General features: G+C 43.8%; 1 protein-coding gene across 1 annotated transcript in view; it reads right to left on the reverse strand.

Annotated features, from left to right (window-relative positions):
- PARD3B (par-3 family cell polarity regulator beta) overlaps positions 1-16838 on the reverse strand; it is a 2086630-nt gene that overhangs the window by 1714276 nt on the left and 355516 nt on the right. The gene's annotated exons all lie outside the window — the stretch shown is intronic.

A 16838-nucleotide genomic window follows, 5' to 3' on the forward strand; every position in this document is an offset into this window, starting at 1 on the left:
AAGGCACTGTCTGCTCTCACCTGGTCAGACGCAACACTGTGGTAATCAGCCTCTGCGTTACTACAATGGCCCACGTGAAAAGTACAAAATATTGTGCCTTGCATTTCACCCAAGACCTGAAGAAGTTCGAGCACTTCACCCTGAGAGGGAACTAAATACAGAGGGCCAACTTCTAAGCCACAGCATCTTCAAGACCAGCCGGGATCACCTACAAGCTACAAGAATCATCACTTGTGCATACTTGACTGAGGTGCAAGGGTGCAGCTACACTGGAAAAAAGTACTAAAGAGGGAAAAATCAGAAGGCAGGACTTTTCCAGCTATGCACCCAGGATCTGGAACAAGATTTCATCAAGATCAGAACTGCCCCAGCCTTGTGACAGGAAGGAACTGAAGACACATCTCGTGAGCAAACAGACCCCTCCATCTTTTTCTACACCATTGCAAATGAGCATGAATCACATCACAAGGCCTAACCATGTTCCTAGTCCATGCTCAGAGCACCGCTGCTCTCCAACAGAGCAGAGATTGGGGAACTAAATCCCTGCCTCTAACAATGACGACATTAGTACAGTAATAACCCCATGTTGAAATGCTGTCAGTATGTCTTGGGGTACTCAATACAAACTGCAGATTCCGAAGTAAGTAATCTAAAGAAAGATCTCCAGACAGACAGATGGATCACTGATCACATTACCGCTTTCAAACTTAAGATAACTGCCCCCCCCCCTCCCAGGATGGACAGACATACTAGCCCCAATCCCTTGCAGGTGCGTCCATGAGGTCTCCCTGATGGACTATCACAATACAAGTCAAGTCAAGTCAAAAAAGTCTTTATTGCGAATATTTCATCATAAAAGACATACTAAAACATCAGTACAAGTTAAAAACATACAGATATATGTTGTACCAGTATACATAAAATCCTATAAATGAGTTTTCACTATTAAGAACAGCAATATTAAAAAAAGTATTAAATGTGCAAAAATTGCAATGACTTGATATGTTTAAAACTTATGTCATGACAGACTATACAATATTAAGTACAAAATATTTAGGGACAAAAACTCCAACTATGTAAGAGCCATGCCCAACTTGAATACTTGGCCACACCAATAATCACAAAACTTGAAGTATCAGATTTCAGTATTCTGCTAGCAACTGATGCTGTTCTAACTCCAAGTTTGCGACAGACAGGGCGTAACCACAACCTTCTTGGGCGAATATACTCCGGGCAAACAGAGGAAATGATCTACAGTTTCTATCATATCCTCACAATGGGGACATTTATCATTACCCGGGGTAGACCAACTTTAAGTGAAGGAACATAGTGGTAGGGTGCCTAGTCTAAATTGATGGCAGAGTTTCCTGTCCTGCAGTTTTGTGATTGTATCCCAATAATCCTCAAGATAAGGGTCATCCCAATACAACAAGGTGACAACAGCAGATCATGACAAGAAACCAGTAACAAAGTCAAGAACCTGCGACACCAATGGCATTGATCTAGCTCAAACAAAGAAATCTGTACTATGCACACAAGTAAATGTAAAGGTTTTGTGAATTGATGAGGAAAACAATCATTGAATGAAAATACTTTCGTTTCCCAAGAATGAAATAGTCCCGAATCTAAAGTGTGTCCACTATCGATATTCATTGACATAAACATGAAAATACGTGACGTTACCCTCAAGAATTCAGCACTACCCAATGCCCCAAACTCTCCTTCCACCAACCTATCTCCATTGCTTAGTCACTAATCCATTTTTCAAAATCCAATTTCCATGGACTGCAGATGACAGCTCTTAAATACAGTAAAAAAAAAAGAATAAAAAAATAAAAACAAAGTAATGGGTGAAATGCTTGCAAATGTCTTAACTACCGGCAACTGTTTTGGCTTCATTTCAGTCTAATGTTTTTTTGCCAACCCTACCACTCTAGACGAGGGGCAACCACAGGGGAATCAGTCTTTGTCCTGCTTCCGTAGGATCAGTCCACCTGGGCATCCAGGCCAGATCAACCCAGAAAGAGGAAGACGAAGAAACAGTGTTTCTAAAGCGCATGGTTACCCATGGGCATCCCCGCTCTGCTGCCTCCTTGTACACAGAGCTATGAGCCGTATTTAAGGAAAGAGTATTGATTTAATCTGTAAAATAAGGTAGTTAGGTTGGGCACGGATCAAGAGCAGACGGTTCCAGATTTTAGGCACATTATGAGAAAAGAGGCGGCCACCACTCCGTGCTCTTCGGGCGCCCTCTGAGCGCGCTCAGCTTCATCGGTGAGGTGAAGCTTGACTCCAAAGGCACAGTTACAATGGGGGCACTTAGAGGGCCACTTTAAAGCAAGAAAGGTTGTCAAATGCTTGCAAAGTTCCAGCACTTCAAGTTAAAAGCCAAATTACGGCTTCTGTGGTGATACTAGAACTTTTAGTGCATCCCACCTAAAATGTATTTATTTATTTATGTATTTTTTAAACTTCTTTTTTACAATACTGGCCCCCAATTAGACTGTAGTAAAAGGTGGAAGCAAATCAACTAACAACTACCTGGAGCATATCAACTGGCTTCATAAGTTCAGGTCAGGACTTGCCCACATTTTTCCAGCCTTTCAATCCGCCGAGAGGCGCACAATATATATATATAGATTTTAAAAAGGAATAAGAGGCCCTGCCCACCACAACACCCTGGATAAGAACCATTTGTCAACACCTATATTAGTTGGCCCGTCTGGATCAAACATGAACGCATGGGAGTCAAATCTCATGAACAGAATGGTTTCTTAGAATACTTTGGTTCTGAAACTGGGGTTGCTCTGACGGAGTGCTCTTTGAATTTGGGGAAAATGACGCCGAAGAGAGAGATGATGCATCCTGGGCCACAGAGTCACATAAAGTAGGGGGGCCCAGGCCTAAAGCATTTGGGGAAAAAATCTCCTTGGCTGAAAGACTTCAAAAAGAGCTAACCAAGACCGCACATCGCGCAAGCTCACGTAAAAAGAAAAACACGCTAATAACTGTTCTGTGCACTTTATCAGACACGTATCCTTTTTTTCAATCGTAGAGAACAACTGTTTCTTTTAATTCACGTCATGGCACCCAATTTGCCCACAGTCGGAAGAATGCAAAGCTGAGGAGGCATTGCCGAGATACGAACTCGCGATGGCCCGTGGACCACCGCACGTTTCAGCAGCGAGCGTTCAACTTTCGCACATGCTTAAGTGTTAAGTGTACAGCACCAGCTCCGTTGACAGGGCTAAAATAATGATAATAATACAGCAGGGAGCGGAGAAATCCACTCTAGAGGTAAGACTGCGAGACAACCATAAAAATAGCAGTGAGAAGTCTCAGTGGAGAAGAGGCCTCGGCAGTGGCAACCATGGATTAACTGGTCCCCTGGTCCAGAAACTGCCCCGCCCCTCCAGCAGTTTCGTCCCTTTTGTATTGAAGACACGTATCCTCGTTTAACTGCCTTACAGGATGCGGCCTCTTCCTGTCCGTAAACACGAGACTAGGGGAAACCTCAGCTGCACTGCAAGGTAACTCGTATCGAGACCTTTAACACCCACATTACAAGTTATTTTTTTGGTACGACCTCAAAACAACTGCGTGAGTGAGCTCCCCTTTTAGCAAAACGAGAACCGGGGTTCGTAAGTTCTCCACTATGTCAAAAAGAGCTGATTTTTATTGCTCAACTTTAAGTCGCTACATTGGTAACAATGTGATAATTAAATGACCCAAAACATCTTACCAGATATTTGGGCTACAGTGTACCAAAAGCATTTCGTCAAAAGACTCCTTTAACAAGGATGGTACAGACAATAGGGCTAGTCTTGACAAGCCCGTATTTTTTATTTTATTTTCAAACTTACTTAATAAGAATTAACAGTGAAATATGTGGGATAAAGTACCCCCCTACAGTATGATGGAAGGATATTTTAAGTCACTGGAGACTTCTTTTATAAGGATATGGAATTTCGAGGTGACTCGCAATATCCTTATCATGGATATTCAATTCATGCAATTTCGGCAGGGTGTACTTTATTCCTTATAACACATGGTCACCACAACCCCATTCCCACAAATCACTTAAATTCTTGGTGTATTCCTCGTTCATAAGACATGGCTGCCTGTCTCCTCATCGCTGGCAGCAGGGATTGTGACATCAGACCTTAACTGTAATATGCTATTGCAATTGACCAGCTACGTGCTTTACTATGTGATTGGGTGCGCCCTGAGTCGTCTATTATAAAGAAATTGGAGATTAGTTTTTATACAGGGATTGCAGAATCCCATGTGCTAAAAAGTAAAAATGCTGGTGTAAAGGAGTAACACTACAGGTAAGGGTTGACCCAAATAGCCTGCAGGGATTGGCGTAGAAGCAAATGCAGAACCGAATAATACCGCCAAAGGATTCTAATATTCAAATACCTTAATATTTAAATTATTAGAATGACTTCTTAATTTATTAAACCTAACACAAGAGAATAGCTACACAGCAGAAACTAAAGATTAAGCATTTAAAAACGTATTGCAGGATTTAAAAAAAATCTTTTTATATAACAAAGAAATCTCTTGAACAGAGTTTAATGGTTGCCAAATAAAGCATGTGAGGGATAAACTACAAAAAACCATAGCAACACCAGACGAACATATATTCACAAATTACAATTTACAAAGACCATCTTTGACCAAATTTAGTACATCCTAAGGGAAGCAAATGGTGCTGAGAATCGATCTTCTACGTGGGTCTAAACTGTAATGTAAAAATGCACATGTCTGCCCCCTAAGTCAAAGGATCATCCTCTGGACTAATGTGTCAGCAAGAAGAAGAAAAAAGATTGCCCTACAGCTGGAAGACGCACTTGAATCTAGGAGAAAAATATGTATACAGCAAATATGTAATGCAATGCCCCAACATAACATCATTTTGGAAATTCAGACAAATTGATCCTGCTCTAGTTATTCATGAGAGCTACCGTACATGCCAATACAAATCGAACTGTATTCAAGCAAATCAATATATATACATCAATAATCTTATTACTGCTTATTGTACATGCATGAGTTGTGTCCATATATCGGCAAAAGAAAAGTAAACAGAACTAATCGAAAAAATAAATCCAACACAAGTGAAAAGCAGAAATGAAAAACAGAGATTGCCCCATCAGCCTTGACATTGAAGTGCACTATTTTAGGAGGATGTGCGCATGTGCACAAGCAATTACCATCACTCTGAGGGACGACAGCCAATGACTTAAGTGGGCTCATGGATTGCCTGGTGGTATGTGCTGTGGTTGGGGCAAGCAAAATATGAAGGACACCTGAAAAGGCCAATGGATGAAGACAGCTGATGAAAACTCCTGTATGTATATTATATATATATATATGTGTGTGTGTGTAGATATATATGTATACACACACACACATATATACAAACATACAGACACACAAAGATATATAAAAGAGAGAGAGAGAGCAAGAGAGAGACAGAGAGAGAGATGCGCAGAGTTAACATAGAATTTATTGTCGAATTTGGAGAAGGGCTGTGACAGATGGGAGACAAAGCCTCTGGTGGGTCATGACGCTGCTCTCTTCCCTCAACAATTGCAATGAACAGCATAGTACATTCTGCACATCTGTTTACATGGTTTATGCCTTGGCATTTGTTCATGGGTATTAGTTTTTAGGTCTCGGCTAGCGATGGCTGCGCTTGCGCAGTCTCGCTCGCGAGAGATAATGACTTGGGAGAAGAGGGGCTTGAACCCGCCCCTCTTCTCCCCTGTTCTCCATTGGCTGGCCTAGTAAATGCTGGCCAGCCATTGGAGAAGAGGTCCCGTCACTCCAATCATGCCCCGTCCTTTTCGGATCGGGGGGCGTGTTTTTTGCGAAAAGTCTCAGGGAGGAGACAACAGCAAAACACGCCCCCGAATCCGAAAAGGACGCTCCCTTTCTCCGAGGCATTTCTGATGTGCCTCGGAGAAAGGCGGTGGTGTCTTCCGGTGCTGTTGCTGGGGTTTTCTGCCAGGTTCCAGAGCAATTGTTCGCGCTTGTTTGTCCAAAATGCGCCATCTTTTGATATTTATTTATACATGCTTTAGCGTGCTATATTTGCTGTGGGACTTGTCTTTATATTTAGTGTAATAATAATAAAATAGATATAGCTCTTCTTGAGGCGCTTCTCCCGCTTCTGAGCCCAAATATAACAGTTTGTAAATGCTCCCAACCAAAGAAATTTGTGGTGTGACACGTGAGCAGTTTTAACTGTGACAAAATCGTGTCTGTTCCTGTATTTGTCCGACTGGCTGAGGCTCGAAATACGAACCTTGCTGTTGGTTGTAGTGCTGCAAGACTGAGCAACAAACACGGGTGGTGGAAGGGAACAACGCGACCCCGGCACGCTCTTCCTCCACCCTCACTCGTCCAAAGGTGACGATGTATGCCCTGGCGGCACCCATAGCCTTTGGCCTGCTTCCTACAGAACCATGCGCACCCCGATGGCACAGCACGCAGTGAATATATACATCCTTTGTTCAAGCGATGACAACAAATACCCCTTGCACAATATAATGCACTGCGCTCTTTGTGCGCCGTCGCATTGAGCTGACTGGAGTGCGAGCTAGTTTGTTTGGCTATTGAAAAGCCACAATGAGCACCCACCAGTGCAGTTTTGCGGATAACATTCCTATCACATTCTATACCACTCTGCAGCATTTTTGAAGAGAGCGGATCTAAGCAACGGAGGCGAATTTATTTTTCGAAGATGTGCAAAGTATATCTCTGTTTTTGAAAAACATGTTCACAACCTCCTTAACCCCTTCCATGCTCATGACGGAACGGTTCCGTCATGAGCCACGGTTGAGCTGTGCTCATGACGGAACCGTTCCGTCATCGGCCCGCCCGCGCACGAACCCTTCAGCACCGCGGCGGAATTCGCCCAGCGCTGAAGGGGTTAAATCAGCCGCAATTTCAACTACTGTTGCTTTGTGTCTGAAACAAGATGCTCTTGAATTGTTACTTTATGCCTATTAAACTATTGGGCATATTATCAAGGTCCGGAGTTAAAATTATCGCTGCTTTATCGGCAGAAAACTGCAGCTAAAGCGGCGATAATTGGGCTTGATAATATGCCGATGTGAATTCCCATAGAAGCCCATGTTGACACCAGAACATGGGCTTCTATGGGAATTCACATCGGCATATTATCAAGCCCATTATCGCCGCTTTAGCGGCAGTTTTAAAATTTTAACGCCGGACCTTGATAATATGCCCCCAAATTCTTTTAGATTCAAAATGGCATCTATAAAATGCGACAGCACTAATGAAATATGCGTGCCCGACTGATGAATTCTAAGCCATTTCACTCAAAATCCCACTGAGTTAGAGACCCATGCATGTCGTTTTACACCCAACATGGCTGCACCTATAAATTGTTTCACATTCGAGTACCACCATTGCATTAAAGCAAACAACTCAAATTGCAAATGGTAATAGTACGTACACCTTAAAAAACCTGCACTTTAAGTACATTAAAAATTACAAACTCGAAAAATAATCAAAACATTACATAGGCCATGGTAATACCCGACAGTGGCATAACTGATCCCGAAATACATACTCTGTTTTTGGCCCGGTTCCTGTATTCTGTACTACTGTTCCCTAGGACTCCGTCCGCAAGACACTAGGAGCACTCACGCAGCCAGGGCCGAGGAACCGGAAGCATGTTCGGCTGGATGTCGTCTGTGGGGGACAGCCCGGCCCTTAGAGCACACTTTGAAAAAGATGTCCGCTCCAGATCGGATGGCTGTCTTGTTAGCTGCCTCCGCATCTGCATTTCCTAATGTTTGGAGCTCCTCCTCGCCTCGAGTAAGGGAGTCTAGGGCACAGAGGTAAGTACAAGTTACTGCCGTGCAAAGCCCCTTGTTTTCTGGATCTAAAAAGCCTTTCTCTCCAGTGACCTACCTGCTGCCCCCACTCCCTTTATGGCTATGTCACTGGTGGAGCAGAGAAAACTGACTCCAAGGGGCTCTGGAGGGCCTGTCGGAGGGGAGAGGACAGGTGCACGGGGACCCCCAGGTGCCCCTGAACATCCCAATGTGTAGTTCATGGTATCTTCGGGAAACGTTCCCAGTTCTCCGCTCTTCCTTCCCCAATATCATGAGGGGATCCCATGAATGCGTAGGAAGTGGGGAGGTACGATAAACTGGAGTCCAAGAAGTCATTTGTACTATTTTCATATGTAATTGTGTGTTTGAATGTAATGTTGTGGCGCCTATTTTAACGTGTGAGATGTTCGGCGCATGTTTGTAGTGTTAAATGTGCCCTAGTATGCTTCTTCTTGTGTTTTTGTGTACAGACTACACTGATCAGGAATGTGATCACAAACAGGGGCTCATTGCCTGCTTTCACAATCCCCCTGCTAACTGCGCACCCCCTCCCGATGAAATGTCACCTGTCCCTCCCTCACCTCTTGTCTGCCTTCACAGCCGGGAGCGCAGCCTCGTAACAGGGCGCTCGGCAGCTGCCTGCCCTGCGTGGGTCAGGAGAGGCGTCTGCGCACTTAACCCCCTCCCTGTCTCCTATTCTTTCTCTCTCTGTTACTTTCATCGCTTCCTATCGTTCTCCTTTTCTCTCTCCCTTCCTCTCACTTTCTGTCCCTCTCCTCTTCTCATCTTTGTTACTCTCACCTCTTTCTTTACCTCCCCCATCATGCTGTCTCCCTCAACTCTCCTTCCTCGTCTCTTTCTCACGTGTTCTCTTCATTTCTCGCAAGTCCTCTTCTTTCTAACTCTTTCGGTCAGTCTCTCCTTCTTTTGGGGGTCCTTTTTCACCCTCTCTGTCCCTCACTTCTATGACACTCTGTCTGTCATCTTTCCTCTCCATCCTCTTCCCTCTTTTTTTCTCCATTGCATATTGCGTCATTTCTTTCGCAGTCTATCTGTACTTTCCAACGCTCATGGTCTTACCTTGCACTTTCTTTCTTCTTTATTTGTTTTGCTGTGTGCCTATGTGTTCCTTGGTCTGTGTTGCTCCTCCGCCTCCCTCTCTTTCTTTTGCTCTCCGTTCTATTCCCGCTCTCCCCCCCCCTCTCTCTTTGCTGTTCTGCTGCCCGTCTACCCTTTTCTCTCGATCCCCACTTATCATTCCATTCTCCTCGGTCCATCTTGCTGCTGTCTTTCTTTCCCATCTCTTCCCCCCCCCCTCTCTCTCTCCCCTTCTCTTTCTCCACATTCTTTGATTTCTCTTTGCTCTTCTATCTGCAATCACTTCCCACGCCCCTGTTTCCTCATTCTTCGCGGTCTCTTCGCCCCGCTCTTGCTACTGTCTTTCTCTCTCTTTCCTCTGCCTGTCTTTGTGTCAGTGGGAATCCTGTGATTTGGGACACTAGCTCGCCTGCAAAGTTTTTACAGAGCCTAAGTTGGAAGGAAGAAAGTAGTGTCAGAAAAAGAGTCCATCCCGCCACATACACCTTCCTTCTCTTCCCTCGGGTGTGTCACCCTGTTCGCGCGTGTGTGCATGTCTGCGCGCGCACGGGGCATATCGCAATCAGTGTGGTAACATATAGTGCCTCTCACCGTATCTCTAAATCTGCATGCGCCTGTCACCGTCTATCTAAACAAGCATTTACAATGCAATGGTCTCGGCATTGGTAAAGTTAGAGCTATTGGCATTGCTCATGACATTATTTTTGTTTATGTTTTTGTTTTTAAAACATGTAAAGAAACGGCATTGTTATTTACAATGTCAATAGCTTAATCAGTGTGTGTGTAGGTGGCTCTGTGTGTGGGTGCAAATGCAATAGGTCTCGCTTCTGAGGGTGATTAAGCTATTGACATTGTAAATAACAATGCAGTTTCTTTAAATGTTTTAAAAACAAAAACATAAACAAAAATAATGTCATAAGCAATGCCAATAGCTCTAACTTTACCAATGCCGAGACCATTGCATTGTAAATGCTTGTTTTAAAATAAAAGGTATTTTACTAAACCTCGATGCACGAGTTGAAATGGGTGTAGCAAGGTAAGACCACATTGAAAGAGCCTCCTGGCTATTGGGAGAGTTGTTTCCACGTCTAAAGTGGATCTAACTTGCAATCCGTAAGGCAGTAAACAGTGACTTCTCAGGTCAGTGTGTCTCAAATGTGATTATAAACCGCCAGGTATGCAATATGCTCCCCTCACATCCCTCCGCAAGGAACCACAGATACTGCGGGCTTCATCAATTCTGGGGAGATTGGTGTCGATTACAGTATAAAATCTGACCCACACAATTAAGCAAAGAAACCTGAAAAGCCATAGTAATTATCAGCAGGAGTCTATACTAGACTGCTGCTCTGAAGCTCTGGTAGGGGGTGTTCCACTCAAGTAACACAGACTTTCCATCTCCTACTGTTGCAGTCCAACTTCCAAAACCACGAGTGTGGTGAGCAATTTATGATAGTTGAAACCATCGCCTCGCCATCTAAGGTAACGCCGAAGCTTGCCTCCAGGCTGTACATTTTAATTTGATCTATCCCTTCAAAAAGTTGCAGACACACCTATTTTAACAATGTCTTCCACAGAAGGATCTCTTCTTGAATTCCTTTTTACAATCTTGAGTAGATCTAGTTGCCTCCATTTTGAAGATCACAGAGAAGCGAAATTATCAGCCATATTGGACCTTTTTTGCACAACTGGATTTCGTTCTCAGAACACACCTGGAACATGCAATTGCCATTTAGAAAATGTTTAGTCAACGGATTAACTCGAAATGTTAGGTAGTTGAAGCCAGGGCCGGACAGGCCTTTTTATTCCTCCGGGCATTTCCCTGTGAGGCTGAAACCCTAAGAGGCCGGGTTTGAAAGCCCAGGGCCGCTCTGGGGCCCTCTATGCCAATTCTGAGAGGTGTCAGAGCTAAACTGTAGCAGCCACGGGGTGGAAGGGGGGGGGAGGGAGAGAGAGAGAAAGGTACAGAGAAAGTGATCAGAGAAGGAGGGAGAGAGATAATGATGGCTTCATGGAAAGAGCAAGACTCCGGGAGGAGACAAAGGGAGCTGGGCTGGTTGGAGCCTTTTTGCCAGGGTTGCATTTGGTTCCCAAGTCCTGACCTGACAGAAGTGGCATCACATGCCCCTTTCAGCCTTCGCATGACATCACAGCAAGTGACTGCACATGACCATTGATGGGCCATTACATGCGTTTTAGCTATTCTGAACTGAAACACAAGGATGCAGACGGCTACGCTGTGGTGTGTGATGGAAACAAAGGACCATCAATGGCCGCAAAGGGAAGCGGACACCAGGATTACTTTTAAAATATCCACAGTCATACTGGTCATGTGACCAATGACTTCAAAGCAATCAGCAACAAGGTCCACGTGGATGCCGCTTATGATGGTCATGTAAGATGCTGTAATAACTAGTTTTGTGTTATACCTACAGATTGGCAATGTTGACTTGTGCTGCTGTAGCAAGGGGGTCTCTGTGATCGGGCTCATGCCAGTCCATCCCCCAGAAGTTTCTGTGAATCCAGACTTTCACCCTAAGCAATCATTTAAAGTCTGCTTCAGTCTGCGAGTCTAAATTATTCAGAAATTGAATTTTTCATAAAGTGAACATGACCCCTGGAAATACACCAAATCGGCTTTATTACTGCATTGCAAATCATCTCATTCCCTTCATGATAATACTACAGTTCATGCATTATTTCTACCGACTTGCTTTTAGAAACGGTAGGAAGTTAATTTCCAATATAACCCCTTTTATTAGTTAGACTATGTTCTTTAAATCTGGTGTATCCCTGGGGTGCGTGGAGCAGTACTTTACGGCGCGTCAGCACAGTCACATGTCTATGGGGATCAGGACATTAATAAGAGGTTTATCACATTTACTTCTTGCAGAGTAAAATTTGTAAAAAGCAGATGGTGAGTAGGCAGTGTGAGTATTTAGACTGCACTTAACTCACCTCAGATGTGATTTGAGGTGATATGTGACTGAAAACGAGACGCATGCAATAAATCTAGGAGGGTATGCCCTGGTAGAGCGTATGACTTGATACAGATTGGGTCTTTAGTGTCGTATGGCTTTATCAACAGCAGATCTCCATAGAGAGATCACGGAGCTCAGCAGTGGTGTGGGTTCAGAAGTGGTAAATCAGTTTAAAGAGGCACCAGACCAACAGCAATGCATACGGATGGATGAGTGAACAGCCGCTTTGGTTTAAGAGAGGGTCGTGGAATAAACCAGGCGGCCATTTTGATTGTAGTCTCGTTTTAAACTCTCCATTTCTATATGATGACCAGGTGAATTGGAGTCACCACTATCCAACTATATCAATGGGGCTAAAAGATGTTCAAGGCTTCACAAAACAATGTCATGGCACAACATGAATGCTGACCATGCATCGTACTCTCTGCAATGTTGTGGCTGCAAACGGGTTGAAGGCTCCTCTTCAAAGAACACTAACTCACAATGCATCAACCATCCACACAGCAGCTACCTCTCCAATCACTCGTTGACTTGTGCTGGTCTTTGACCCTGTTCAGCGTTCTGCTGCCTTTTGGCTAGGTTTGCATTACAGAAATACTACATACATACAAAGAGGGACTCCAAGCAAAAGAACAACAACAATCTGCAAGTCAAATAATGTACAAGTTATTAGAACATTGGAATGTTGGGAGCTCAATTGAAAACAATGGAGCAGCTCCGGGCTTATAATGGCTGGTATAAGCCCGGAGCTCCAACATTCCAATGTGTCTTTGTTCACAGCTGTGGCTCTGAACGAAGGCTTCAGGGAGCCTGAGGGAATTTCAATCCCCTCGTGCTCCCTGAAGCCTTTGTTTTATTTGCTAGAACATTCTGCCCTCTAGTGGCAGAATGTTCTAATAGCCTTATAGCCCTTCGTAGCTGGGCAATACCGGCTATCAAAGTCCCACTCCTTTGTTAAAGGCCCGAGCCGAAGAGCGGGCCTTTAATTGCCGGTAGAGCCTGCTACGGTGAGCTAGAAGGCTATAATATTTTTGTTTTTTACAAATTAAGCACTGTATGTGAATTATGTTTGGCTCTCACCAGTGTGAAACACAATGTCATGTCACTACCCAGTGAGTGCATATGCCCAACACCACAGTCCATCAGTGCTCCTTGACCTGCGAAGGCAGAAATATTGAATATTAACTGTCCATGCATTGCTCCATGTACTCACTTCTTCTGCTGGTCAGTCCTTATTTTATCCCAAATCTCCTACCAGAGCCTTCTTATGCCACCATGTTTAATAACCACCACAATTTGGGACCCTATGGGAAAACAGATCTGTCTCAGAGACTATCCTGAAAAGGACAAGGGCTACTGCAGGTAAGGTGGCGGTATTTACAGGCCCTAGTGTCTGCATTTATGATGGCACTGGGCTGCTGTGGAGATTATTAATCTTGAAAGATCCTCACCATGTGTGCCTATGCAGAATGTTAGTACAGTAGGGAGTGGTCCCAGTGGGAAAACTTTAGAGAAAACAAACAGATATTACATTCCTTGGACTCCAAATTCCTGTTCAATATTCTTTAATCATACTGAACATACTAGGATGTTCACAAGCCAGCATAACATCTGGAAATCATGTACAGCAGAAGTGCCCCACGTAGAAGAAGAGGGGGGAATGAGTGTATCAGGTGAGGGTTTAGAAGTGAAAGGAAAAGTAGTGACAATATATACGTCACATAACTATTTACAATAAAGAAAGGGCTTGTCAAGCCAGACAATTGAGTATCAACAAATTAATAGCCATTGTTTGTGTTATAAAGGCACAGTGAAAGAACCACTGTTGGCCACACTGGCATCAACATGTAGTAAAGTCGACGTTTCGACCCCAATGAAAACGTAGGTTGCTTAGGTCCTTATACAGGGGTCTTCCTCAGGACTGTGTATGAGTCACCGTAGGCCGCCCTTTACTGGGCAGTCCAGATTGATATGGGGGAGCCCGTAGTCTCCTATTTCAGAGAGGGAGTAGATGGCACTGTATTATTGTTGAATATTCTCCATATGAATGTTGATTATTTAGGTAGAAAAGGCCAGGTTTCTTATAGGGTTCCAAGATACTTATGCGCAGTTCACTCAAATCATAAAGTATAGCCCCCGGGGTGCTGATTTTCTTGGCATCTGTGTGCATCCGCTCTCGCCGAGTTCGGCAGAAGGTTAAGCAGCAGAACTGCTGAATGGACCACAGTCGGTCCTTGCTTGCTATAACAATCTGGGCCTTTTCTCCCCACAGTATGCAGTTCTGAATAATAGCTTAAGCCCCAATCATCGTGCACATTGATTCTTTGCTCGGTGTGTACTATTGAGTGTTCCACGTTTGAATAGAACAGAGGCCTCGAACAGGGGCCTAGCTTCAGGGGGGATGTTTGGGGTGTGACACCTTAAAATGAATATAATTTTGGGTAAATAGTTGGGTGCAAATGCTTTCAGTTGGGTCTGATTGAAGGGTCTGTCAGAATTCTCCAGGGACCTTTACATATACACAGACAAAAATTAATGCACACTCCTCTCTCCGTTTGCAAAGTCTTCAGAAATGTGGTTATTTTAGAAAATATTGTGTTTCTCTTAGTTAGCACCCCTACAAAGCTGCATTCCTCTCCCTTTCCACTGCCTTTTATACCCCTCTCATTTGCCCTCCTGGTTCAATACTATATGTTTAAATCATATGCCCACGTGATTGTTAGAAAATCTGAAGCTCAAACACCCCCTCCCCTTCCCAATCTTATTGAACAAGCTACGCCTCCGGCCTCGAACAGATAAAGGGTTTTGCCCCAAGTCACAGTTTTGTTATTTGTTCACATGGCTCAATGTCTGCTCACTGAATGCGCACAGCACCTCTTTCATGCACAGAGGAAATGTATTTAATGCATTAAATGCTTATTCTTCAGAGAGGAGAATTCTGGGAGACTGCTCGGTGGGTCTACTCCGGAATAGTTCAAAGTGCATTCTCAGACCGTGCACACACATGTAGGGAGTACAGGTCGAGGCTAGGTGGCAGTTAAAATGTGTGAAAGTCCACAATTTGGCGACAGAAACAGGTGCAACATACAGCTCTTTTATAGCGGCAACATGACCCATTTTACCTCCTGAAAAGCACGTTGAGGCCTTGGAAAGAGGGAGTAAATGCCAACTGACTTTAAGTAATAGAAACTGGACAAATTACATTAACTGATCAAAGAGCCGCACCCTCTACTACGGTCCAATTCGAACTCACAACATGTAATCCCTGTCACTAAATCCATAAGCCTTTGTATCCAAAATCCAAGTTGTATGAGAGAGGAGAGAGAGGAGAGAGAGAGAGGAGAGAGAGGAGAGAGAGAAAGAAAGAGGAGAGAGCGAGATCAATACACATTAACTTGCAGCCGAATCTCAATGTAAATGTCCACTATGAGAGTTTGGCGATGGTTTATGGACATATTTCACGACGAATCTCTGCTCTACAAAGGCATGAACGTCAAACACTTCAAAAGGTTGAAAATGCCCTTTGGCGGCTTTTGGGGAGACCTCTCAGTCTCTGGGTAGCGGATAAGAGTGGTGGGTTCAGTCTGGATTAGACAGGGGTGCAAGAGTTTTTTTTATTATTGAAATTGAAGTTTTCCTCAAAGTTCTCGAAAGTGAACTCGGGCTGTTTGCTGTTAATATTAAGTTCTACGGCTGTTACTAAACTATTATTAATATTCCAAGCTTTAGTTTCCTGATAGAAACCCAGTTAAACTACCCAAGCAGCCTTCATGTCCCTTAATCACCCCCTCATGACATCACAGATGACAGCACAAGTGTTTACCAAAGCTAGCCAGAGACCAACAAAAAGTACATCTTCCCAAACATGGATCAGGACTGCTACCTAATACGCAAGTCTACCCAACACATGCCATGACTACTGCTGATCAAAGAGGCCCACGAATCACACCTCCATGTGCATTGCACGTCTAGTGCCCTGAAGAGAACTAAGCGCCAAGCTGACGCTCCAGCAAAACAACATGCTGGAGCAATGTACGCTGCATCACTCCAGTATCCGCTAAATAAAACTGACGTTAGCACCAACAAGCAAACTCGGGCAGCAAAAGTGTGTTACAATAGCATGTAGTATAGCATAAAACTCAGTCTTTTTTACCACCTCTCCCATCCTTAACACATTCCTCCCCATCCCATTTTACATCTCCCTGTTGTCCTAACAAACCCCACCTACTGTGAGCGTATAATGGCAGAACCCTCATTGCCGAGTAATGCCCCTTGTACTGTGCAATAATGCGATCAGTTATCACCCCCAGTGTCATCTGCCTGTAAGAGAGTCTAGGGAAGAGCATGCAATGCTCATTTGCATGTTATACTAATAATGGCGCCCCATGACCTAATAACGCAATTCAGCAAAGAACTATTTGTGCCTCAAAAGCCTGCTTGATGACATTCAAGCAAACGATCATAAAACAATGGGATTTCTAATATCAAAAAGGAAAATTAAATGAGAAAGACATTGGCATCAGGCCAAGGGTCACTGTTAATGTTCACATAAAGTACCCATTGGACGGGAGTCACCAAGTTTAGTCTATGCGAAAAAACTGAAGCAGCCGACCGAGGGAGTAGCCAGAAAAATAAAACATCGCAGCTTTGAATCATATTGTCTTATAGGAATGAGGGAAATATTTGATGTCTTTCATTTTGATGAAAGCCATTGGTATTGTTTCGCTAAGGTACCTGACTTCCTTTGTTTGTTTCCTTCACTTTTCTTCTTTCCCTCTTTTTCTTTCATGCAATTATTATTTCCCAACTCCTAGTCATCTTTCCATCCCGCTTTGTTTATATCCTCTTTCTCTCACACCAATTACTTTTGCTTCTTGCTTTT

The sequence above is a fragment of the Triturus cristatus genome, chromosome 3_2 (assembly GCF_964204655.1).
Source record: "Triturus cristatus chromosome 3_2, aTriCri1.1, whole genome shotgun sequence".
Classification (NCBI taxonomy): Eukaryota; Metazoa; Chordata; class Amphibia; order Caudata; family Salamandridae; genus Triturus; species Triturus cristatus.